Consider the following 27,936-nt stretch of genomic DNA (forward strand, 5'->3'; position numbering starts at 1 on the left):
ACCCATTAATCCAAAAGAACATTGTATAGTTCCAGTAGATATTGATAGTTTGTTGGTTTTAATTTTCTGATAACATTGTACTTTTGGTTCTTTCACACAGTTTTATTTTGTTAATGAACTGGACATTGTCAAAAGACAATAGAGTCAAAAGAAATCTGTATTCTTTGTGCATATACACAGCAAGTTTCCCTGGGCTGCTCACCTATGAGTAACTTTATTTACAGCAGAAACAGCCAGACAGAGGGACTCACGTTGAGCTTGGGCGTAGGCAAGCATTCTTGGCAGGAGCTTGGCATGGCTGCATCACTCAGAAGCATGAGCTTCAGCAGCATTTGTTTATATTTGAGGCACAAATATATTTTTCAGTTCCTGAATTCCTGCTTCCCAGTGTACTTTAATAAACTGTAAAATTAAATGAAGCCAACACAAGATGATTATAAAAATAAAATTAAAACCAATGTGTATCCTGTCAAGATGGCATGCAGAGCATCCACTTGTAGTGCAGAGGGCCCTAAGTGCCCATGTATTTTCTAAAGTCTTCATACTCTCTTTAGAAAGAAAATTTAAAGAATGCAAAATTCTTGATTAATGAATAGGAGTTATGATTGTTTGAATAGAGAATGTTTTAAAGGGACAAATACCATGATGCTCTTAACTAGGACTTTCACTTGCAGTCAGGTTGCTCTATGCCAAATTGCATAGGAAAGGTTTTGAATTTTCTTTTTCTCTCTGTCAGGGATTTCGACAACATGCAGCATGTCAACTGGTAAACATGTTTGTGTTTGTTTGTATGTTTGTTTGTTTTGTAGCTGGAGAAAGCCAGGATGCGAGTTCTGCAAAGTTGTCTTGGGGAAGGGTGAGATGCATAATCCTCTGCCCATCAGAAAGTAACTGGTGGGCTCTAGCTCAAAGACCTACCATGGCTAGCAAACATGCCCACACTTATATCCATAAATAAAATGAAATGAAATGAAATGAAATGAAATGAAATGAAATGAAATGAAATGAAATGAAATAAAATAAAATAAAATAAAATAAGTAAAAAATAAAATAAAATAAAATAATATAATATAAAATAAAATAAAATAAAATATAAAATAAAATAAAATAAATAAAATAACTGGTAAAGACTAGTTGTTTCCATAGTTCGTTCTAGTTTCTGGTATCCCATAGCTTCCAGAGTTCTTATCAAGTCAATTAAAATACAAGATTAGGGATATTCAGCTACCCTGAAGGTACTCAAGCCCTCGTGCCAGCTCTTCTGAGCCACCCACCCAAGTCCGTCATAAACACGCAGGAAAGCCAGTCCTCCTCTTGGCTTAGTAACAGAATGAGTTGATGGCATATAGCAGCTGACTGGAAAGGTTTAATGTATTTATCACTAAAATGGAATTTCAGCCAATTTGTTTGGTTTTCTGTGTTTCTTCTGTAAGGTTCAATGATGCAAGGTTAGTGTTTAGTAGCTGGAAATCATGTGTTATATGATCCCAAATAGTTTATTATCATTCTTAACACTTAATTCTTAATCTAATACTACTTGGACTCATTTCTTTAGGGACAAATTAAACCTACTGAACTGCTCAAATTTCAAAGAGGAACAAATTGGTATATTAAAACTTGCCTTTTCATTTTAATGTCTTGGGTAAGTCTAAAACAAGAGCCCATTCTTTTGTTATTTCTTTCCAAGTGGGAGACAAGTGAAATTATGTAAGCATGATGCTTTACCATGTTTTGATGTAGATTTTTAAATGTTATCAGGAAAACAACAAACAACAACAAAAACTTGGAAATAACTTGGAAGAGAACCTCAAAAAAAAGGACTCTTAATTTCTTGTTATATTCACATAGAAGACAAGCTATCAGGCCATTTTCCATATCTTTCCCCTCACAGTTATTTTATCTACTATGACACAGCATCCAAGGAAGAGATGGGAAATAGTGCTACCTTTAAACTTACCTTTCCTCTGGCCATTCGAGGAGGCTTCAGCTGTGGGGCTTTTCTCCTTCACAGTGAAGAAAGACAATAAATGTACAAATCTCACGTAAGGGAGACAGCCATTAGACAGCTACAGACAATAAAAAAGGAATCATAAGAAAAAAAAAGGAAAAAAAAAGAAAAAAAGAGAAGAAAAAAAGGAAAAAAGGAAAAAGAAAAAACAACCTTAGTTTCTTCTAACAAGTAAGTGTTATTATGCATGTGGTAGAGAGCTCAGTGTGGATTACATTTGGAAGACCTGACTCAAACTTATCTCTAAAGGAATAAAGACTCCAGTGACCTTACTACATTTGTACTGGTGACATTTGTTCATACTATCTAAATTTAGGCAGCTTCTTACCAGCTGCATGGAGATTTCAGACAATCCAGAGAGTTTCTGTAAACTATATAAATCATTTATAAATTGTATATATATAATTATATATATAAATATATGTAAATTGCATATACAAGGATGCTTCCCGCCTAACTCTGGATTTAAGATACTGTCTATGGAGTTGGTGCTTAAAACTGAGGTATTGCAACATCTGTCACTTTTATCAGATTTTACTCCTAATCCAATGCACAGTTCTATTTATCCGTGTCTGTTTCCTCATTCAAATGTAATAATCAAAGATAAGCGAAGCATAATGACATTTATGAAAACAAGCAGTCCCTCTAGGCAGCATGGAATATACTGTGTGGAAATTTTTGTCCTCATCAAAAGAAATCTAATAAAAATCAGCACAAGTGGAATAAGTTCCTTCACTGCTCTTACTCAGCAGTCAAAATGCACTAGGAGGAGAAGGGTGAGAGTTTTTGTCTAAGAAAATATTTTTCATCTGTCAGGCATAATGAGAAGCGTAATTTATATACAGGTTATAATGTATAGACAGAGTGAATGAACATTTCAAAGTTGAAAATTTTAGAATGGCACTAATAAGTTAGTCATATGGCTTTGCAAAAGGCATAGCAAATACACTTATTTTTTTGTCTAGTTTGTGCACTCAGTTTTAAATATTAGGCCCAAGATTAAATCTGTTTCTTTGTAAAGTAAAACCTCTTCTGTCTGTGAGCTTGATAGAGAAATTACTTGCTAAAGGTCTGTTTTGATGGCAACAGCCTGTATTTTATTTTATTTTTATTTTTTTCATGCAGGAAATCAGAGTAGGTGATCACAATGGTCCTGCCAGGTTTCAGATATGAATAGAAATGAACAAAACTGACACTACAATGGAAGTTCTTATTTTATTTTTTAAAATCTTGACAAGCAAAGAAATGCTAATTTAAACCTAGAACTGTGCAACATTTAATGTTTTATGAGCACCTAACTCTCATAAAACCTTTTGAAAATCCTAGCTACTTTTCCCTTTCATTTTAAAAGGAATTGGTTCCAGTTTTTGCACTTAATAATTTTCTCACAGAATAATTTATATCTTCAAAACAAAAGAATGCCTACATTTAAACAAACCACTGAAAAATAATCACTCAGAGTTTTCATTAAATAGCATTAGGGTTCTCTACACAGCTTGAGACCCTTTGCTGGATTCAAGAGTGTAGAAATCTTATTTAGTCCTGGGACCTCAGGGTGGGACCCCAGAAACACATGCAGGTGGACTTCTGTGTCAGCCTGAATGCCAGCACAGCATAGTGGCCAAAATGGCTTTTAGTGTAGAAGTCATTCAAGAAAACATGCTTCTCACTGCCTGTTGGAAACTGCAAACTTATTTCAGGATATTAACTAACAGAAGTCTGATCTTATAGTTCAATACAACTTGTCCAACAGCTGACCAACACTTGAATCTTCCCCAGGAACTTTACTGGGGACTAGATTTCCAGGAAAATCCATTATTTCATTTTCCTAGTGAATCTAATTATTCACTTGCTAAATAAACAGGGAAAACTGATGAGTAGTTTCAGAATGATTAATTTATTATTCAGTTCCTTCACTCACGATACTTTGTATTCCATCTCTTACCTAAACCAGGGATGTGCTTTTTTTGTTTTAAACTAATGACCTTATGCCATTCTCTTTGGTCATGCGAAACTCCCACTGACTTCAGAGGTCAGGCACAGTGATTCTAGGACCACGGGATTTGACTCATGAAACATTACCCACAGCTACACTTGGGTGTTTACATAATGAGACACTCAAACTAAAACTTCTGCCCCAGGAATCCAAAGACTGTTCACATAATAGTCAGATCTGAGGAGTTTATGCACATTTACAGCTCATGCTATTATAAACAAATTGAGAAGTCCACTATAAAGGCTTAACCCTCAATACAATAAAAAGGGACAACCCTAGTAAAGGCTACAGTTTATTTCTTTTTCATTCAGTAATGCCTTTTTCTGTCAAATTCACATATGCTTCACAGTATCTTTTGAAAATGGAGACTTGCACTGGCAATGGGAACACTCAAAAATAATTTTTAAACAAGCAGAACAAATTCTAGAGTATTTATGTTGGTGAAGGAGGAAATTTAAGCAATGAATAAAACAAATGAAATGCAATAAATGAAATGGACACTGAGCATGTTAGCTACAGAATACATTAAAACATAGGGGAGTTACATTATTTTAAAAAATGAATGTAGACATGTCTAAACTATATATTGATGACTTCATTACCTTTAAAATCTTTTAGCTTTAACATATATTTTTTCTCTTTTTCTAGAAAGCTCCTGAGTGAACTAATCACTTCTAAAATGAGAAGTAAAGACAAAGATGGACACAAAGAAGTCAATATCACAGGATCCAGTTTGTAAAAAATAGGAAAGTGATGGCTAGGGACAGAGAGGTGCAAAGGCTCATGTTTTGATTCATACATTTTCCTTAGTGTAATAATGCCTCTGACTCAATACTGCTCACAGTCTGAGGCAGATTTACAAAGACACTCAGCTCATTGTCTTCGAGTGTCACCCAAACATGACCTTGCTTTACAGTAGGCACTCTCAAACTTTGCTGTTTCTACAAAGCTGTTCCCCATTCATGGGTTGCAAGGGAAGCCAAGCTCTCCAGGGGTCAGCCTCAGCTGTGGGTGTTGAACACCTGACAGTATACATAGTCATGAACTGTTCTGAAAGCATGATCCCATAGACATGGTGCAGGCATGTTTGCTCCCAGGAGGCATGGCAACAGCCAATCTCCCAGCTAGCATTGACTTTGACCCAACAGAAAACGTGGCAGATGGTGAAGATGTGCTGACATTTCATCTTTATATTGTACCCGACACATACATTGTTTGGCTAAAAGTAATACACATTTTTAGAGGTGCCATAATTCACATTATGGATAATGCCATTAATTTATTAAAACTGAAAGAAAATTTGGAATTAGCTGATTCTCCACTGAGTTCTTTTTATTTATTCTTATTTTACACTAATGATTAACTGGTTAATGGTTTATAATCAGCTTTCAATGAAAGTGCTTGTAAAACTGACATTGAAAGTATTTCAGAATAAGCAAGACTGGAAACAGTGCTAAGAAAATCAATTAATAATGAATGGAGTGGTATTAATTGTAGTCAAAATATGATCTCCCTTGCTATCTAGGAACCACTCCAAAAGAATAAACAAAGCAAGCTGAAAGCAATACATGGTGAAAGTGAGAGTTAACAAACCATTTGAAAGTCTCCCAGATCCTTATCTGTGTGATGCTGAGCAACTTTCACTCCTATCACCATCAAACAGTGCAGAAGCTCCACTCACATGGTGGGAAAATACTTATCAGGCCACCTTGCAGGGCAGGACTGCTACTGTCCAGCGTGGGTCAGCAAATTTAAATATCTTCAATGTCATGGATAATTAATCCATGGGTTTGTTCACAAGTTCTTGCTTCATTTTAAAATGATAGGTATCATGTTTCCTGCTGGGGACTCATAACAGATTAGAAGAGGAGAGGGCACAAGGAAAGACAATGGAAACAGAGACCCCAGATATGTTGAACCCAGCTGCAGAAATAGACCAGCGATTATTCCTGGAGATGCCACAGGATAATAACTACACAGAAAAGTATTTAAAAATATAAAGGAACTACTAGTGCAAAGCAGATTGACAGATAGAAACTTGGTACCTAAGGTGTAGAAGCAAGTCACAGAATAAGAAGTAATCCACATGGCAGAGAAGCATTTATGAGAGGAAAGACGGGAATGGTGCAGAGGGAATGAGGATAGAAGAAAATGTTAACATCATACTTTCCAAGAAACATGCTTGCATTTTATCCTAAAAATAGTTAATAATAGTTACATACAATTGCAACTGCAGCAGTTACTATTAGTAACTGCAAGTTTACAAAGAGATGAGTGTACAAATTTTGTATTTATTTATATGCTATCTATAGTATAACAAGTTTGAAGATTCCTGACTAACAACAGATTCATAAGATGTCAAAATGACCTTGCCATTTCTCCTTACTCATCTGTTTTTCCACTTTCAAAATGCTACTTCGCTAGAGGGACGCTTATGGTTTTCATCTGTAGTAAATTAGTCAATTCTCCAATCAAAATCACAGCCTAAAGAACTTTCATGGAATCCTTCATGCCAAACTCCATAGAATTTATGTAATGAATTTCCGCATTGACCCCATTGCTTCCCTGGCGTTGTTCTGCCTGAGAAAAGCTCTGAAGTAGCTTGTGTTTTATTAATGGAAATTCAGATGTTGTCAAATTTGGTTTCTCAATGTTGAAAGCATTTTGTTCACAGAATGTTTCTTTATCTGCAAATTTAGAATCTACTTTCCACAACATATTTAAGTCTACTCTGAGAAAAGAGAGTAAAAAAATAATAAATAAATAAATAAATAATTAAAAACCAACAATAGCACAAAAACCCACAACTGAAGACTTACTTGATACATCACATGGAGGTTTTACGTACAGTTTTGGTGGAGCAGAAATCTTAAAGAGAAGCTGTGTGAGAAAAAGATTTTACCTGAGCCAACACAGCAGACAAACTAATTTGGGTGTTACAGTCCCTCCCATTTGCTGAAACAGCTAAAATTAATTTTATTTTACCATTCACTAACCACTCAATGATTAATGGAAAGGCTTCATGTCTTCTTCCCTCTGAAAAAAAAAAAAAAAGAAAGGAAGAACAAAATAAGGAAAAAGAAAAAGAAAAAAAAAAACAAGGCAAAACAAATCAAAATAAAACAAAACAATTTTAAATTGCTGTTCCATGGCTGAATATCTGAACATCTGTATTTGTTCACCTTTTCTTCTTCCAGCATCCTTTAGGGGTACTTGTGACCCTAGTCATCAGCAATGTTTTGATTCATATATATTCATGAATATATGAATGATGACTTGAGGTTTTCACAAAAACTACCTTAATAAAGCATAGGGTTTTTTGTTTGTTTATGTTTGGTTTTGTTTTTCGTGAAATAGGATGAGAACAGATAAGATCTCTCAGCACTTTGAGGCAGCTCACCTAACCTTCCACTGTATCTATAATTCAGGACAGTGCAAGACAAGATGATTTGTGACAAATAAAAATAAATAATGCATGCTTTCAGGGGGAAAAAAAAAAAGTATGGAACAAGAAACACCATGCTTTTAAAAAAATGACCAAAGGAAAAAGCAGGAAAAGATTATTTATCAAATATATGCAGATATGGAATTGTATAAGTTCAGAAGTCTGAAAAGTAAAATATTCATAGCCCAGTAACTGGGATAGTCCCATATGAACACACAAAAACAAACAAACAAACATTACCAACAACAAGAAGTATAGTATTTTGTTTCCTCTAGCTGATACAAAATTCACCCTGAAATTGCTATCAACTCAGGCTAAGTTGATCCTCTCATGCTCTCCCAGGGTATTTCTGACTGCTGGTCAAAAGCCAAAGGTGTTAAATTCTTACCATTAAACACCAGATCAATTCCAGATAAATGAAGAAACTGATTCATTATCTTAAAAATCTATCGATCAGAATTTAAAATTTCTGATATACAAGAAATTAAGATGATTTTTCCTCTGTGAAAGTTTTTGACTACCATTTTACGTGTTTTCTACGAAAGCTGTCTATATAATGGAAGTAACCTTTAAACATTAGTTGCATATTCAATTACTTATTATCCAGTATTAGTGCAGATGTATTTAAAGGGAAATTATTAGCTGCTGCTTGGACCATATGGTTTATAGTCTAGTGTGAATAGAAGGATAGTTCAAAGGTAACAGTCAACATTTTCAGATATAGACATATTTTTGATATGTATTTTAGTGAAGCAAAGTAAACAAGCAGTTCTGATTTGTATAGGGAACTTCCCATACTGCATATAAAATTAAATTAAATTAAATTAAATTAAATTAAAATAAATAAAATAAAATAAAATAAAATAATAAATCAGAAAATCCCCATTTGAAATAACAGCAAAAGACATGGAAAATCAAATAGTTCCTGCATGAGGACTGATCAAACAGGTCAAGAAACCATAAACTGGTAAAGATATGACAAAGTAAGAAATAAAACAGATACATATATATGAGAGAGGAAAAGAATACAGACTATAGATGTTCAATGCTACCTCCTCTAAAAAGATGAAGTAAGCCTAAATGTAAAGGGCAGGTGGCAGGATGAAAATTATCTGAAGTACTGCCAAAGGAAACTGGAAAGCTCTTTGTCAGAGAGTACCACAACTGCTAAAATTTTATCTTGGTTCAAGAGGAGACCATCCAACCATCCAAATTTATCACAGAAAACTACATGAATAGGTCTTGATAATAATAATAAAAAATATGCAAACTTTGGAAATGAAGAGTAATCCGCAGCAATATCATTAGGTCTATCTTGTTCTGATATGATTTTCTGTCAAGCATGGAAACGGCCTGGAAAGTGCGACTGCTAAACATGATCTAACACGAAAGGCAGAAGAGATATTTCTAGGTATTACGTGAGCAAAACAGTGTGAGCAGTAATGATTTTTAACCAGAATATTTTGGATGGATTCAAAGGGAATTGTGAGAAGTAGTTAAGTAAGGTTGTGACTTCAGCCTGTTGAACACAAGGATTATGTCCATGTCTTGTAAAAGGTTTTTTAGTCAGTCACTGGAAAAGAGAAAGATGTCAACAGGTAAGAGCCAAGGCACAGGGAAGGTAGAGAAAATATAGATTTTGAAGGTAAAGTAAACTGTAGTGGGGGGCCAGAAGAGATCCTGAATATGATAGGTGGGTTTAGACATTTACATGTGCAAATGGCTGTAATGGTCTCTCCCCGTGGGGTCAAACTCTGGGAAAAAAAATAATAATAAAAAAAAAAGTGGGGTTACTTTGTATATAATAAAGACAGTGAGCATCAAGAGGACACAAAAGAAGCAAGCAAGAGAAAAATAAATAAATAAATGACTGTAATTTAGAGTGGTTTTTTTTCCTTTGCACACCAGATTAAAAAGATAATTAAAAAATCCCTTTTTTGCAAGGTAAAATACGGAAGTACATTGCAGAATAGGATCACTTCTTGATTAAACTCATAAGATAATGGTTAGAGACATAAGTATTCTTTATGTTACTCTCGGAAAGCATGCATTCATGTTTGCAGACCTATTTTATCGAAACGGAGATTAAATTTTTGAAGAATCAGCCAGTGGCCAATTTTGTGTCCGAACTATGCATTAGTTGTTAGATCTGTGCAATGAAGTGCAACCGGCTGTTGCTTCCCTCTGGCCACTGTGAATTATTAATTGCTGTTTATCTCAGAATTTGTCAGTCCTTGGAGAATTTCATTAAAGAAAATGACACAAAGAGAATGAATACTTGAGATACCAAGTCCTCCAGTTCCAGACTTGTTGTTCAGACACATCTGTGCACACAATAATATAATTTCAAAGCACGATAATATAATTTCAAAGCCATTAAGCTCTGTTTCAGAACAGCTTTACAACTATGAATCTCTGTGAAAATAGCAATCACAGGTGCGTCACAGGTGTGACACAAAATTAAGTCATAAAGAATGTACACTGTAGGCACAATTTTTTAAAGAGCATGAAACAAAATAAATAATCAGATATTTCAAAATATTTCAACATTTCAAATTCTTTGATAATCCATTGGTACCTGAGCTAAAGTTTAGGCATTGTTTGGTGTTAAAAACCCACTTTTCTTTAGATCTGTAAGCTGATCTCCTGGTAAACTTTGGCTCTATTTGAAAACTCAGGCCCATTGTATGCAGATCTCTCTTCTTTTTCTATGAACCTGATTTAATACTTCAAAAGGAATAGTCTTTCAGCACATGTTATTTTCCAGTGTTGAAGTCATGCTTATTTGCACCTACACAAGAAGATTAACATGATGTAATACACAGAGTGCAGAAGTAATGAAATGCTGTTTACTTGCCAAGCCATTATAGAAAAATCTATTGCTATCTAAGAAGGAAATACAATTTCATATAAAGTTTTCTCAAATGTAACAGAGATGAAGAGCAGCAAAACTAAAATAGGATGATTCCAGTTTCAAATATAGACATATACATATTATTGCAAGAATGACAATAAATTGGAGGAGTTAATCTGTGATTTACACTTGACTGATGATACACTTTGGAAGTACAAGGCACTAATTTCATTATCATGAATGAGACAGAATGTTCCAGTTGCTAAGTTCACCAGGAAAACATTCCTCAAGAAACTTTTTCACAAATGCATTTGTTCAATTCCTCAAGACCCTAAGAACAATTATGTAAGATATAGGGTCATAGTTTGCTTCAGATTCCCCTTGTCCAGCAAAACAGTTGTTTCACTATGATCCTGAGGTTGTTAAAACAGCCCTGTAACTCCCAGTGCTGAAATAATCCTAGCTTCACAGTAGCTTCATGACATCACAATATATTTTGTGCAGCTTAGCACAAAAGCTTAGCAAGCTGTACACCTTGCCTCTGTAACCCAGGTGATGGCTACTAACTGAATCTTGCCTACTTGCCTTGTGACTGAAAGACACACCTACATCTGACCATCTCTTTAGAGATGTTTATTTTAGCTCCAGCTTGTACTAAGAAGTAACAGTAGACATAGATGGTAACAATATCAGATCTAAATTAGAAAACAGCAAATGAACCACAGAAAGAATATAAAATCAGAAGAATCATCTTATCTTCCAATTTATCATGTCAATAAAAGCTTCAGAGATACAAGTCAGCCTGGTTAAGCCTAGGGATGCATTGGCACACACAGCCCATGTTTCTTCATGTAGGGTCTGGTCAGTGGGCAGCCACAGGATACAACCATGCTGGGACACAGCTACCATTGCTTCTCCTCCCATATCAAGTGAACTCTTCATGCCTGCAATACTATTCTGCAAAGGACAGCCACGAAAACAACTGCAGAAAACCAGCTCCTGCTTTTGGAATGAAAAGCAGAGACAAAATTCCCAGTTGCCTTAGAAACTACTCATTTGTTTACTTATTTTCTATCTTAAAAATAAATAAATAAAATAAAATTTATAGAATCATTAAGGGTGAAAAAGATCTCCAGAGATCTAGCTAAACTCTTTCTCAAAGGTGCGATGGGTTCAAACTTTCAGCAGTGTAGGGCAGTACTAACACTATGCCATTTCCTGAATACATCAGCAAGTGCCACTACCAGAAGACAAGACATATAACTTCAGAAATACTTCAGATTCCATTTGGAATCCAGTTTGGTTCCATGCCTGCAGTATTTTTGCTGGAGAGTCATTCCAGAATCACAGTATTACAACCTTCCCTTAATAGTCACCATTAATGCAAGCATAGGTCACATCTACTCATCAGTACCTATATTGCCTTAAGCTTAAAGAGCCTTTCATGCACACAACTGCTACTTAGTGCTTGTATAAGCTGCCTTTCTCTCCTTAATGTATTTATAGAAGACAATAATATCCCTTCTCAGTCTTTACATACTCATATTGGTAGGATAGATAAGCCAGGGTGCTGAGTCATAAAACAGTTTTGTACTACCATTACAAGTAAAATTGACTAATAGCCTCTACCTGAAAAAGACTGGTCTAAATTAAACATAGCTATCCCTGTACCAACCATGCAGAATGGAAGTGAGGTCATTGCAGTCACAGCCCATAAGGACAGACACTGAGAGGTGCAAACCCTGGAGGGTTTCATGACCTACAGCCATGGGAACAGACTTGCGTATTGTTCCAGCTGAGCACAAACACAGGCAGGACTGAGAGGCTTCAGTTGTGCTGGGTGCAAAGACGGAGATGGCAGAATATCTGTACAAGACGCTAATGTTTGAAACACCTTCTAAAACTGAATTGGTCCCAAAAGACATATGAACCCTTCCATTTTGCTTTGTAATGACCTTTGTTTTTATTCACCTTCAAACTAGCTGTACTGGGCTTACATGGCAAGGTTTTGGTAGTGGGAGGCTGCAGGGGCTTCCTCTGTGGATCTCTGTTTCCAGGAAGCTGTTCCATGTTAGATAAGAGCCAGCTCCAGCTGGCTCCAAAAGGGACCTGCCTCTGGCCAGAGCTGAGACACGAGCCTGATTGGGCCCGTGGGAGAGAAGACTGAAGAAAGGGAACAAAATATGCTGTGACAGCAGCTGGGAGAGAGGAGTGAGAAGCAGCCCTGCAGGCCCCAAGATCAGTGCAGAAGGAAGGCAGGAGGTGCTCCAGGTACGGAGCAGCAGTTCTCCTGCAGCCTGTGGAGAGGCCCCAGGTGGAGCAGGCTGTCCCCCTGCAGCCCACGGGTCCCACACGGAGCAGATCTCCACGCTGCAGCCCGTGGAGGAGCCCCCGGTGGAGCAGGTGGATGTGGCCTGGAGGAGGCTGCGGCCCATGGAGAGCCCCCGCAGGAGCAGGCCCCAGGCCAGAGCTGCAGCCCGTGGAGAGGAGCCCACGCAGGAGCAGGGGGTCTGGGGGGAGCTGCTGCCCCTGGGGGACCCGTGCTGGAGCAGTTTGCTCCTGGGGGATGGACCCCATGGTATGGACCCATGTTGGAGCAGTTCTTGAAGAGCTGCTGCTTGTGGGAAGCCCCTGCAGGATCAGTTTGGGAAGGACAGCATCCTGTGGGAGGACCCCATGTTGGAGCAGGGGCAGAGTGACTATGAAGGAGAAGTCAAGATGAAGTGTTAGGGACTGACTGCAGCCCCAATTCCCCGTTCCCCTGTGCCACTTGAGGGTGGAGGTGGAAGATGGTGGATGGGGGCAAGGTGTTTTTAGTTTGCTTTTAGTTTCTCACTGCTCCAGTCTGTTAGTGATAGGCAATAAATTATATTAATTTCCCTATGCTGAGTTTGTTTTGCCCATGATGGCAACTGGTAAGTGATCTTCCTGTCCTTATCTCAACCTTTGAACCTTTCATTATTGTATTTTCTTGCCCAGTTCCTTTGAGGAAGGGGAGTGAGAGAGCGGTGTGGTGGAGTTTAGGTAGCTATCAGTGTGAAACCACCACATTAGAATGAATTAAATTGACATGAACCACTTTTGTAGACCATTGCATTAGTTTTCAAGCACACTGACAAATAAAAAGTCCCTGGAGCATAAATAGAGGGACTTATCTATAAGGAGGGTCATCTTAAACAGCTCCGAGGGAGAGGGCTCTCGGTATTTTAAAAGATATGTGAGGAACCAATATTATAGGAAATTCTGACACTTCAGAACAGGAGGCTGATCAAAGGAAGAATATTCACCACTCAAACACAGATGAAATAAGGCAATGCACCATGAAAGAGCAAACAACTTGTAACACTTACAGGTTAACTGCACAAGAGTTTTCATGGGCTGAAATACATTGAAAGAACCACTTGAGAATTTCAAATGCTGGGGCATATCAAAGAGAAAAGATGGGGAAAAAAAAAAAAAAAGAAACCAACAAGAATTTTAATGAAATGGAGCTAGCAGTACTGTCCTTTAACTTAGTCTAATTACCAAAGATATGAAAGAAGTAAGACAAGAGGATAATGTAATGGCTAAGTAAAAAGGACAAAAGCAGTGTGTGAGAACAGCCTCTGCTCTAAGGCTGAAACTAAGAAGAATCTAAAAGAGGCCATTATTTAGATCCAAATTTCCCTCACAGAGTTCAATTACCAAAACTGACCTCTGAAGCGACCTTAGTACGCCACAATCAAGTCTCAGGTCTATAGTTTCTTATGGTCTATAGTTTCTGACCAAGAGTGCTGTGGAAGACAAGTCACTGAACAGATACACAAAGTACCCAATATTAATTGCTCGCTTTAGAGAAAGGCCACTGGGGATATGAAGTCTACTTTTAGTTATGGTTGGCCCTGAGAATCAGGGGTTATAAGTGTCTTCCTTACATGTTCCCAACTCTACTACAAGGTTAATGCAGTAAACTGTGGACTAGACCCACTGCAAAATATTCTGATGGGGGATTGAATCTCTTTGTGTATGTATAAGAAATAAGCCAAACCAGTCTGTGAATAATGAATAAAAACAATCAATCATATGCAAGAGAAAAAAGACATTACCACAGAAAATGCCATCCTGGGAAGGGCAGAATACATTTTTCATTTTTAGTTTGATGTTAGCCCTATCTTGAAAATGAATAACGCTTTCTTTATCACCTATGTAAATTTTTTTTTTTTATCAGCAGAGTCAAGGATACACCCAAATGAAAACAAATTTTGTGTTTCCAGTTTGTTCAATGTAAATCAAGAGGAACAAATTCATCATCAGGACTGTTATTTACTAAGCTGGTCAGTGAAGTGCAGAAGTTTAGTGTTCCATTCTCCAAGGTACAGAACAGCATCCTGTTGGTTAGAATTGGCTGAAGCAATTTCAGAACCACTAGTGGTGTTTATAAGATTCCAGGAAGGATAGATATAGCACTGAAATACTCTATAAAGCAGTGGCCATGCCTATCTTCAAAAAGAAGGGGAAGAAGAGCAACTGAAGAGAACATTGATTAGTGAACTATTTCTTAGCAAGGAAAGAAAGAGCAGATAACAGAGAGTTGGCAAGAATAATCTTTTCTGACTGTACTTAAAAAAAAAAAAAAGTTCTTTTAGAACAGGATCATAAGTCTTCGTGGATGGAAAGATGAAGTAGATACCACATATTTAGGTTTTGGTAAGCCTATTAACTTTGCCATAGGACAGACTTCCAGGGAAATGCGCTAGAAGAGTTTAGCTACTCATTTCCAGAGAGTAATTCATTGGATTCAGTGACAAAATTGAAAGCCCTGTCAAGCAGGGTTCTCCAGATGTCTGTACAATATTTTAATTTATAATCTGGATGATGGATGGTCAGTATGCCTATTAAAAGTGCAGATAGTACAAAGCCTGAAATGACTGTGCGGAGGCTGTAGGATGGGATAACAACTGAATAATGATCTTGACAAGTTAGAGAAATGGTCTAACTCTGGGATGAAATTCAGCATGTGAAATTCACCAAGTGCAAGGTTCTAAAGATAAAGAGGAGTAATCAAGTGGACAGGAATTGGAACAACTGATTTTGTAGCCATTTTGTAGAAATGTCTTTCATAATAGGGGTGCATAAAGAGAGGAAGTCCAGAGAAAAACAATGAGACTGAAATATCTGGAAAATATTGCCTCTGGTTGCATGAGAGGAACAACTGAAGGAATCCAAGTTGTTGAAAAACTGACAGGGAAGCATCAACTGTTTGAGTTTATGAAGACATTTTAAAGTCTCACAGGACAATTTTCAAGTTCTTTTTGAAAAAAAATAAAAATAGAAGGTTGTAAAGTATTTTTCATATCTATGGTAGACAGGACAGTGAATATTCAGATAAGACATTAGCAAAATTCTTTAATTGCAAGCACTGATTTACAGAGCATTTCAGTTTTTTGCTTGGGGAAGTCACAGAGTTCCCAATCCAGAGGTCATTTTAAAAGTTAGACAAACATCTGTAAAAAATGATAAATGTATGGCTGATCTTATATTCTGGTAGAAGATGGATTAAATGACCTTTGGAGGTCATTTTCAGCCTTGTTAACCACACTTACACAAGCTTGACAATTGTAAGCATCCTAAGTATTTGCCAGAATATGTCTACTCCTAAAGAACTTTCAGTTCTTTGATGGATCAGCTGTAAATTAAGTAGAACATCATTCATTAGGATAAGAACAGTGTACAGATCTCATTCCCACATTCTGGGTGTCATTGCACAGTTATCAAAACACCAAAAACAGTATGGATATATGGCATGTCATTTGCCTTATAGTAACCTGTTCCAGGAACTCTCTTGCTCCAAGGGTAATGCAAGGTAGTTTACGTGCTTTGAAAATGAAGTTATCTCAGATTTCCTTGGAGTTTTCAAAAGTAAAAGCATGCAATTAGATAAGTTCCATGGGGCAGCTGATACTTTTTAAGTGCACAACCAACCTTATCTCACAGTAATTTATTCATGTAGCCATACCCTTGTACTCAGTGGAAATATAAGGTAATGAATTCCAGGCTCTCACAGAATAAATAATTAATTTGACTTGTAATACCATACTGAACTCTTCAACACACACCTGAAGAAGTATCACAGACTGCACAGAAAAGTACAGCAGAGGCAAGGAACCACTCTATCAAGCCTGCATGTGGGTCGCCCTGACTGAAGGTCACCAATCCATTTCCACTACCCCTATGCACTGCTATTGCACAGTTGTCTGAAAAATGTCTGAATATACAGTCAGTCAAATTAAGTATTTTTCTTTCTCCAAAAAAAGAGGGACAACAAACACTGTACATGTGAGCAGAGAAGCTTTACAAGAGGACTCAGTGCTCATAGCATGGGATGATGCCAGGCGACACCTCAGGTATATGCCTGTAAAGCCAATCTTCTAGAACATTTGTTTTTCATTAGTTTTTTTTTTTTTTTTTTTTTGACTGCTTTGGATGTTCCACATTTCCATATCAATCAACTATTTTCAAATAGTTTATTTCAGTTTGTCAACTACAGTCTTTTCCCTGCATAAGGGGCTTCTCTGTTGACATAGAATATTTTAGTACTTCTTGTTATATTTGCATATCAAATGTATTAGAAGGAATTTCACCTAATGACAGTGACAATTTGCACATGAGATTCAAAGCCTTGTACGCACATGTGCTAGTAACAATTACTCAACTCCCCATATTTATTCAAATTGAATAACACAAAACCCTTTAAACATCTATGGGTCTACATGTTGGGTACGGCATCATGCAGTCAGAGCATCATAACAGTATTAGTGTCACTGATATGATTTATTACATTCTGTGAAGAGACCACTAGCAAGGAGCAATGTATATTGCCTTAAAAAAAAAAAAAAAAAGGTATTTTAGCAAGTGTGTTTTCCTCTTTTGTTCAAAGGGCTTTCTGACTGCAAAGAAAAGGCCCTCAGAATGATAAAGATTCATTACAGAACTGACATCCTACCTAGAAAGCAGCCAGGCTTTCATATGTAAATTATCTGGTGTGTTTTGATTTTTACTTTAAAAAAGTATATTGTTCCATGTATAGAATGATTATTTTTGGAATGATTACATAACATTAAATTTGCCCCTGCTGAATTTTTCTTTTTCTTTTCTTTTTTATTTTTTAAATACTATTGCTTCATTTTAGGTCTTCTAAAATCACAGATTTGTAAATGTCCAAAGGCCTTTATTAAGACCTACATTAAATAGTTAATATATCACCATGGTTAATGAAGGAGGTTTGTTTTTTTTAAAGCAGTACTTTCATTACCAGTTTTCATGACAGGAGCCTGACATGACAGTACTAAAAGTTGTGGAAGAAGGGGAAGAAGAAAACTTGAGATTTTTTTTTATTTTTTAAGATTAGTCTAAGCCTGGGGGGGGGGGGGGTTGGGAGCGGGGAGGAAAACATAAAGAAGGATGCCAAGATGCCAGAATAAGTGGATTATGGTGTGAGATATGAATGGGTTTATTCCAAAATTATAAAGAATCATTTTTGACATATAAAAAGTGCTGAAAAACAGATTTTGGGGACACGTGAACTGGAAACAGTACAAATGCACTTTCAGCTATAATTTTCAGCCATGCTTATTTAAGGATGATTAGAGGAAACAAGGAAAAAAGTGTCCGTGGAGAATATTGTGCTGGAAGGCACTGAAGGTTGACATCAGAATAGTCTAAAACACAAGTCTAAGATCCTCTTTACACATAAAGCCTACATCACACCAGATCAGATACAGAGAGATCACAAAGGGCATGCCAAATTCTGATTTCTGTCTTCTCAGCCCCTGTCATAAATAGATTTATGACTCTTTCTAGCTTAAATCCAAACATTGAGGCAACTTCTCTGACAGTCTGACAGTCCCTTGAACTGGTCACCAAAATTTTCATTGTCTTACGTGTTTTCATATCATATGAAAGTAAAGGTAACATACTTTTTTTGAAAAGTCATGATTTAGAAAAAGAAAAAAGTCAAGAGAATCAGAAGGTATAAGAACAATGATTAGAATTTATAGGAATGAACTGGGGAATGTTGAAGACCTCAGCATCTCTCCAGTTACCCACTTCTTCAAAATCTGCTAGAACCCTATTTCCTTTGAGAAACAAAACCAGGCTGAAATCGGCCACTGTTTTTCACATGTTTTTGGCAAGAAGCAGACATCTCAGAGTGGCTGCTTCTGTAAGAGACTACAACATACCTTATATATGGTCACTCAGGGTGTGAGAATAATTCTGGAGAATTCAGTTTCTCCCCAAAAGCAGCAGAATAACAAAGTTGTTCAGGGTTTCCTGAAAGGATCCAGAGAAATCCTGAAATGATAAATCCAGAGAAATGCCCAACTAACTTCAAGCCCCTTTTCTTCCTCAGTTTTGCTTTGTTTTTGTTTTTGTTTTTGTTTGTCAAAAGTTGCTTTTTTTTTTTTTTTGAGTGTTCACAACACCTACTTCAATGGCACAGCAGCTCTTTGATAGCATCACTTGCAAGAGGCAGGGAGTAAAACGAGCCTCATCATCATGGGAAAAGCTAACACTTCCCAGCTCCATGCTAGAAACTTTTGTGGGAGGGAAAAGCAGCAGTTGCTGCAATGCTCGCTCTTCCCTCAGTGTGCCACAGCCCCCCTTGAGGACCACAAGAAAAGAAAGTTGCAGAGAAACCACTCAGCCTGACTCTGGAAGTTTGCTTCCAACTTTGTTGTTAAAATGACTTCATTTCAATTATGCAGTGCAAGATTTCTTAGAAACGTGGAATAATGCTTTTTAAGATGCCCCAGACCTTTTCAGGAGTTGCAAATTATTCTGCTTCAGAAGGAAAGCAAGTTTCCAAATGTCATAATTTCTTACAAAAAAAAAAAAATTCAGAGTTAAATTAAGCTCTTTCTGCTGTCCTTACACAAACCAACTTAGAAAGCATATCTATATTTGTTGGTGCATATCTAGGGAGGTGAAAAAGAGATTTCCTTAAGTAATGGTCTTGTCCACAAAGAATATATACCATCATCCTTTTGAGTTAAAATCAAAATCTTAAAGGCATCATAAAATGGTTCCAGAGCAATAATCAAAAGTGATACATTCTATTCACATGCTGCTTAATACCTAATTCACAAAAAGTTCAAAAATAAATCTGATTGCAATGATTACTGAAACTAAAGACAAAGGGAGAGTGAAGTGAATGAATTGCCATCTTTATGCAGATGTAAACTCCCTAGAACAATAATAAAAAGCCATCACAGATCTTTAAGAGTGCTCGTTTGTCCACCTGCATAGTGCATTTATGACAGCTTTTCAAATATGGAGGACCAGCTTATATCTGTACTGCCTGAGGTGTACGATCAAGATTTTTTCCTGGATTTCAAAAATGCAAGTGAGTGGGAAGGCAACTAAAGCATTAAAAAGAGTAGTTGTATGCCATTTTTAAATTCAGATGTTTATAGACAAGTTTCTGCTTAAAATGACTAGCTTAATTGCCACGTTGTGTGGGTTTTAATTTGTGTCTATGAAACAAATGCTTTAGCTCCTTCCCTGAACAGGAGACAGTAGAAGTATGAGTAGAAGTATGATGCCCTTTGTAGGGCATCCTGCATTGATGTCACCTGCTGTGATAAGGCATAGATGATCTCAGGTTCCTGACCTAGACTATGGTTAGGTGTTCTCACTGCTATGAGCACACAGGTAAGGTGCCACACCTGCCTCTTCTTCCTTCCACAGCAACATACTTAATGTGGAGGACTGGGAAGATAAATAAATAAATGCATTAATGAATCATTTTCCTTGTTGGGGAGATGATAAGAAAAAACTAACAAACAAACAAACAGAAGCCAACAAACAAACAACTTTGTGGGGAAACCTAGGATAGAGCTAAACCTATTTTATCTGGGGAACAACCTCCGAATTCTGTAGTTTACAAGCCAAGATATTTACGTGCCAAAGAAACTTGTGGGTGCTGAGTGCTGTACCTCTTGCACAGATTTGCTGTCGTTGTTTCCTTGACCTAAAGCAGTAGTAAAGTTTATTGATTATGTTGGCTTCCCATCAGCATGATGGTCTACCCATCACCAATTGGAAAGGTGTTGTAAGGGCCCAGAGAGCATCCATCCCCTCCTGCAGTCTGGTTGCTGGGACTTGGGGCTGGCATGGGGACATCTTGGTCCCAGACTTATCTCCCAGCCTATGTTGACCTCCATGCAAAAGAACATGGAAGAAAACTGAGGCAGATTTAGAGCAATAGTCAGAGAAAAAGCCAAGTTTGTAATGAACAAAGCAATGCTGGTTGGCAAAATAAGATTATATTCCTACCTCTATCTCAGTGAACAGTCTTGTCCCACTGGAGGGACAGGCTGAGAAATGACAAAAATAGTTCTGGCAGCTTGCCTTGGTTTAGTTCCCAAGAAAACTTGGGTACAAAATTATCTCACCCAGGGGGTGGCCTGTGATGTTGGTTTCAGTATAGTTCCATTTTATTCATGGCTGATATTTTTATACACTGAGAACGAGAAAAAAGTCTGACTGAAGTCAATCCTGTTGTTCATCCCCAGGTTCTCTAATATACATGTCCACCCTAATGAGTAGTTTACTTTTAGACCTCAATTATTTCTGCTTCTTTCCCATGAGACAGTGCCTCATGTTTGAAATGGTGTTTCTGTTCCCAGTGCTTGCCATTCTCATTTAGTCTAGACCAGATGAAAAATACATAGTCAATTCCCACTTCCTTCCTTTGCAGAATTTGCGGTAATAACCTGGAATTACAGTTCAACATCAAATCATTTTCAGCAGACAGCTTTCAGCAAGTAAATACACTCAGCTCACCAAGCTTTTGTCCTGAAGTACAAAAACTATCCAGATTAAATCAAAATTTTACAAGTTTTCATTTTCACATTGTGGTCTATATTTTGTTCATGAGCTGTAATGCACGGTGAGATATGAACACTTATTTGTTTGAATTTATGTGATGCTTTTAATATCAGGTTCAGATTTGGGGGGCAGAGGAGCAGAAGCAAACCAGTGTGAAGGGGCCAACCTTAGCACCAGTTTTACAGCACCTACTCTCTTGTGGTGTATGCTATGAAACAATAATCACCTATAATCACCTTCTTTCTGACTCTCCACTTTATAGTGAAGAACTGTCCACCTTTGAGAAATATATAAAAGCCTTTTATTTTTAGGAGAGAGAAAAAAAAACAAACAGCTTTTTAGGGGTAGCGAAAATTCCAGAACATATGTAAAATGAACTGAGGAAGGAAAAACTTGCTGACATCCACTGCATGAGGCTAATTTGAATAACAACAACAAGGAACAACAACAACAAAAAAAAATACAAACAAACAAATTCACAACAACCCAAGACCATGCAGTGGTACTAGGAGGGTCTGTATGAGGCCAGCTAAAAGCACAGTGTAATTCCCTGGCTGGCAGCTGAAACTATAGTCCAGAAAACTCAAGGCAGAAACAAGAATTTGAGATTTTCTAGTGAGGTTAATTACCTATTAGAACAAATCAACACTGGACTGGAAATTCTCCATTCCCCACCTGGTCTCACTGCACTGCAAAAGCATTCAACTATCATCTTCCTTACAAGAGTGTCTCTGAATACCTAGGCTATAGTGGTTGCCTATCACCACAGTAAAGTGGAATTTGTCTTTAAGAAGCCTGAACAGATTCAGATTCCTGTATGTTTACCCAGACCACAAAGATCATTCTGTTCATCCGCTTCCCTGACCACCATCCCCAGGCTCTCTTCCGTTTCCTAGGACCATTTCCTAGGACCACCTGCAAAATCACTTGCACTCTCCTTAGGCTATTGTCAACACCCACTTATTTGTCAAAACATCAAAGCAATTATCTACCTTGACAGTTACTTCTTTTCTGTTTACGACATGCTTCCTTCCATCATGCAATGCCCTCCTCCCTACTGAACAGATGTACAGTCTCGCTGGAGTTTTATCCCCCCTCTGCTCCACTTTTGCCCTTTCTCTCTCATCATCTACTCCATGGCTTTTTTTGTTTCATAAGCTCTACCTCTGGGGAGTTTATGCTATGTCTTTGAGAGCTACAGGAGGAGAGATCCCTTAGTTTCAGGCAAAAAGTCTTACTAGAAGACAGAGAAACTGTGAGTATAGAAAATCCTTTAATTTGACAATAAGACAAAAAAAATCTTTAGGGTTTAATTGTTCTCTTAAAATGTCTAGAATTTTAACTAGATAAAACAACACTAGCCTAGGAGTAAGCAAGAATGTTTATGCAGTGTTAGTACAGAAGAAAATATATTCTATGAAATTCTATAGGATTCCAGCAAAGCACTTCCCTTGAAGAAAAAATGTAATGAGTATTGAAATCTGGAATGACCAAAAAAAAAAAAACCAAAAAAAAACAACCCTCAAAAACAAACAAACAAAAAAAATCCTATATCTTAATACTATGAGATATTATTTTTAAGCTATATCTTGTAACTATTTCACTTTGACTAGATTTACATTTCTATCATGAAATACATCATATGAGCATTCACCTTACTCCACCGTGCAGAGCCAGTGCTGCAACTACAGAAGTGTACATTTGCCAGGCTGGGCACAAGCAGCAGCCAAGCCTTGGGCTTCTCTGGTCTCTCAGCTGCGTGTGTCTCATCTCACATGCTGATAAGATTGCATATGCATGGCTCAGAACTTCAAATTCATGTATTTTAGTAAGGTTTTCCATTTGTTTTTAAGAAACTTGCATCTTCATGTCAGAGGGGACATATTTCTTTAGGGGCAAGCAGACATCATTCTGGGTGACACAACCTGGAAAAATGTTTCCCAAAGCAATCAAATCTATAAACTTGCTATTATTAGAAATCAAACCATCTATAAACAGGCTAGATTTTTATATATGAGAGATATTTTTAAATAGGATATTTTACATACTGGGAGGGGGAGGTTTAAAATACCAAGTAACCTAAATATTGAAGGATGTAATCAAATTCAGTGTACAGAGCAATATACTGACTTTAAATATCTTCATACCTGGAATATGCTGTAATCCTAGTACAGATGTATGTTGGGCTGATGCCTGTGCTGCTTAACAGACCTGCTCTCATTTTCCACTCAGCTTTCAAGTGCTGCTCCCACTCAGCAGGTTCCTCCCATCTGGAGGAACCAGGGGCCAAACTGCAGCCAAGGGTCAGAATGGTTCAAGGCTACTCCAGTTTTACATCATGCCCCTTTCCCTGGCCTTTCCTTCTGGCACTGAGAGAGGAAGAAAGCATGCCCTGACCTGTATAAACATCAGACAATTTCTCTTTAAAGGTGGCCTTTTCTTATGCCTGCTACTGCACAGGAGAATGTCATTGCTATTACCTGGGTGTAGAGACATAGTGTTTAGATCAAATAGTAGTCATATGAAATATACCTGAGGTTCCATGTTATTGCTACACATAAGGCCTTCTCCATGTGACCTAATATTTCAGATACCTTTTGCTGTAGAGGTGGACAATCATGGCTCATATAGATGTGGTACACTTTCCCTCTGGAAGTAACAGCTGAGATGGTTGCACGGTGCTTGAGATAATACCCTCCCCCCGTTCACATGGTGATACGGCTTCCAGACAGTGTGGGAACTATACTGATGGGCTGATACAGTCTCCTCTGGACTTTGCCAGAGCAAATGCACGTGTATGTTCCGTGTTCTGCTTTAGAAATTGAAACAAATCTGGATCCCACTTTGAGTGAGGCACTGTAAGACAAGACCATGTTCTCTACCTCATCAGCCCTCTGCAAGAGTGCAGCCTGCAGATGGGGCTCCCAAACACCCTGTGGCTAACTGGCCATCTCCTGTGGCATGGGAGAAATCAGCACCAGAGAAATCAGATTAAAGGAATGAAGAGTTGAGGTTGAGGGTGTAGGGATGAAAATAAACAAGCAAACAAAGAGAAAATGCATGAGAAATGCATTTAGAGACATCAAGGTACCGCGTCATGTGCCCTCACAGAGTGCTGTGCTGGATGTTCTTGGTGAGCAAAGATCTACACAGGGCTGGCAGAATAGCCTCAGGACCTACAGGAGATGTAGGTGTCCCTAGGTTGGAGATGGAGGTTAGGTGGGATAGCCTAAGGCATCCCAGCTGGCCTTCAAAATCTGTTTTAGGCAACTGACTCAAGCTCTGTGGAGAAAGTATTTCTTCAAGAACTAAAAACTAAAAGGAACTCCAGCAATAAAATTATATATTCTTATTTTGCTTGCCATCTCATCGGTTTATTTACTACTATATATAAACTATATGTCCAAGCCTTGAAAAAGCTCCTGTCTGCACATGACAACAATCTAGTTCAGATGAAAACAAAACCAAGTGTCTACCAGGCCGGAGTGATGTTTGCAAGCCTAAGAATGGCTTCTCTGGAAATATATAACACAACTTGATCTAGGAAGAGAAAGCTTCCAGGGGACTTGGAATGGTCAGGACATGCTAAGCCAAAAGGCCAATGTGAAAGGAAAAAGATGACCCTGCCTGTGTGAAATTCCCCAAGGGAAAGGAGTGCATCTTGAAACAATCAATGATCATAAAGAAAAATATGAGCACAGGGTGTCTGGGAGGTGCTTTTCAGTTTAAAACAGATAATGGAAATTGCATTTTAGTTGGATACATTTAAATCAAAAAAGTCAGTGAGAAGGAGCTGATAAATTTAACAGAATGTTTTTCACAGCACTCACTTCTTTTGCCCAAAGAAGAGTGAAATGACCAGTCACTTCTTCCACACCCCAAAGTCTTGCATAGGAGAAAGACATGCCTTGAAACCTCAGATCAAGCTATTATGACAGGAACTCAATCTGTGCCAACTAACATCAATGAGGATGGACAGACGGAACATGTCTGGGAGGACAGACCTCCCTCTGATACTCATGTTTCAGCACATCAATGTCATATGATCATTTTCTAAGCCTGTAAAAGTTAGGAAGCCATCCTTGCTTTGCAGACTGCTAACTTTTGAATTTCAGTGCTACAAAAAGCTGCATTTCTAGTATTACTTGCTGCAGGTCTGCTAACTGGCTATACCAGAAGTTCGCAGGAGTGAGTATTGATTAATGGGATGAGGCAGTAATCAATGAAAGCTAAAAGTGGGTGGGCTCAGAAGGAATGACTCTCGAGAACTAATTAATGTGTGGACACGCCATATGGGCTGGCAGCTCATGATGTAGTTCACTACCTGCTGCCACAGTTGGCATTGCACCAAGAAGGATCAGTGCATCTGTCAGTCCCCAGGATCTATAACAGCAAACTGCAGTGCAGAGAGCTTCAAAACAAGTCTTGAACATCAAAACTCTTTGCTAAATCCCTAGAAGAAAAAGCCTAGAAACATCTAGTGTACAAATAACTGTCTTAAAAATAAAACAGATTTTTTTCCTAGGCAAAACATAGACTCAGAGCCTTTTTTTTCTGTTCATCCTTTTCAGTTGCAGACTCATCCCTGCTCTCTAAATCTCCTTTAATTATATTAGTTGACATCCAAATCATATGTTTTCTCTTTGGATATGTTAAAAAAAGATCCTTCAGATTTTAAGTTTCAATCTCCACCTTTCCCTCCCGTCTTTCCCAAATTATTTTAATGAGATCCAGGTTTTCCAAAGAGGTGTTGTATCAGTTAGGAAAAAATATACTATGAACAAATTACATCCCACTCAACGGCTTGTCATTATCCTCCAAGTACTTCTCTCTTGAAAAGCAAACTTGCTCAAGTATTTATGGTTATTTAGCCAAAGTGCAAGGAGAGGGATTGCTATTCTGCTTGCTTTTGCCAGCTGAAAGACACACGGCCTAGTTACAAGATGCTGGCAGGAGTTGACACCATCACTCTTAAAAGGGAAGAATTGATTTTTTTAATATGACAGTGAATCACACAGAAGCAGCAGAGTTAACCAGGACTACCTAGTGCTCTTGTGCCCAGCAGAAACCATTGATTGGGTTGAGTGTATGGCTTTTTTGTGGAGGGGAATAAGTTAAATCAAAAATCAGTGGTTCTTGAAGATTAAGATTCTAATGCAAGCAAAATGCTTTGTCTTAAACACTATAATCTATATTTCACAAGAGATAATTTGAGTTTCATATACAAACAGCTGTATCACAAAAAGGCAGACAATGCCTAACTCTCCAAATAAAAATAAAAATAAAAATAAATTACCATGTTTGCTCTTCTTCCCCCTCTGCTTTATCCTAAATCGGATGTTCATTCTGATCTTACTTTCTAAAGTATCAGACTCAACATCAATGTATGGATATAAACTTTGCATAGAGATGTAGCTGACATTCACTCTGAGTCAGTGGCGGGGCACAACTTCAAGCTATGTTACTGTCCGAGCTGAATGCAAGAAGTGCTACTAGGAATTTATTCTACAGGACCTGCTTTAGCCTTTCTCGTGGCCTGATACAAATTATCAGTTCCATCTAAATTATTGAAAAATACACTGTCAGCTACAATAGATATTTGATTGAGTTATCAATGAAGAAAAACCAGCTATCTCCTTGGATTAAAGAGAGAAATACTCTGCAATATTTGCTTCAGAGAATGAATCAAAGAAAACACAGCTTTCAGCTGAGATGTTTATGTCTGTCTTCTGCATCAGCAGATTTGATCATAGTGGAACTTTAATGAGGTATTTCTGCAGAGCAGTTGAAGTTGTCTAATTACAGACTTTTCTAGGAGCATCTTTTGTTCCCAGTGGGACCTGGCCTATTTTCAGAGTAGACTGGCTGGAAAGAAAAGATTAGTTTACCTGTCTCTATCACTGAAAGCTAACATGACTGAAGGCAGTTGACAGTGCCCCTTTGTACCTGCTGAGAAAATTCTCTCCAATTAGACTTTAGGTTCAACTCAATGCTTAAAATGTTGCGCACACAATGCTTTTGACTGAAGATCAGCAATAAGGAGACAAGCAGCTGACAGAAGTTTGCAGGCTTACTGAAACTTATAAAATAAATTGCTTTTATTAATCTTAGGTGAGAGAAAGTGCAAGTTTTATCTGAGTAGATTTTGACATTCTTGTCTCTTCACAAATAACAAGGACATCATAAGGTGAAGACACCATAATGATGCAGCTTTCTATACACAAGCAAAATGTTGACCACCTTGTAAGCCACTAATTCTGCTGGAAGTATGGAAGCACCATAGTTAGGATGAATAACTAAATAAGACACCCACAAGAGAAGCTCCTCAAGAAAGTGTTGAGCATGGATTCAGGTAGATGAAATCCGAGTTGTGTGGAAGAGATCAGATGGTTTAAAAGAGTATTCAATGTGGCCATCAACCTGAAAAGGGAGCCATTAACAGTTCACAGGAGGGAAAGGTAGACCAAGAAATGTATTCATGTAAAATTTCAATGAATACTGAGTATTTGTTGCACAATGTCCTTTCTTCCACCTGAATACTGGCCTTAGTCTGTCAAGTCTAGGAACCTTTTTTGGGAAGAAGTAAAAAAGAGGTCTTATTGCTTTGTTTGCTCTAAGGACTAGATATTTTTATCCAGGAGTGACCCCATCACTTACCTTATTTCCGAGGAAAGTAGTTGCAACTAGGTTCCATAAAGTACTCTATACTCAGCATGGCTGATCACGTTCTTCTGGGAACAAGGGGCAAAAATCCCAGACTATGA

The sequence above is a fragment of the Anser cygnoides genome, chromosome 4 (assembly GCF_040182565.1).
Source record: "Anser cygnoides isolate HZ-2024a breed goose chromosome 4, Taihu_goose_T2T_genome, whole genome shotgun sequence".
NCBI classification, from domain to species: domain Eukaryota; kingdom Metazoa; phylum Chordata; class Aves; order Anseriformes; family Anatidae; genus Anser; species Anser cygnoides.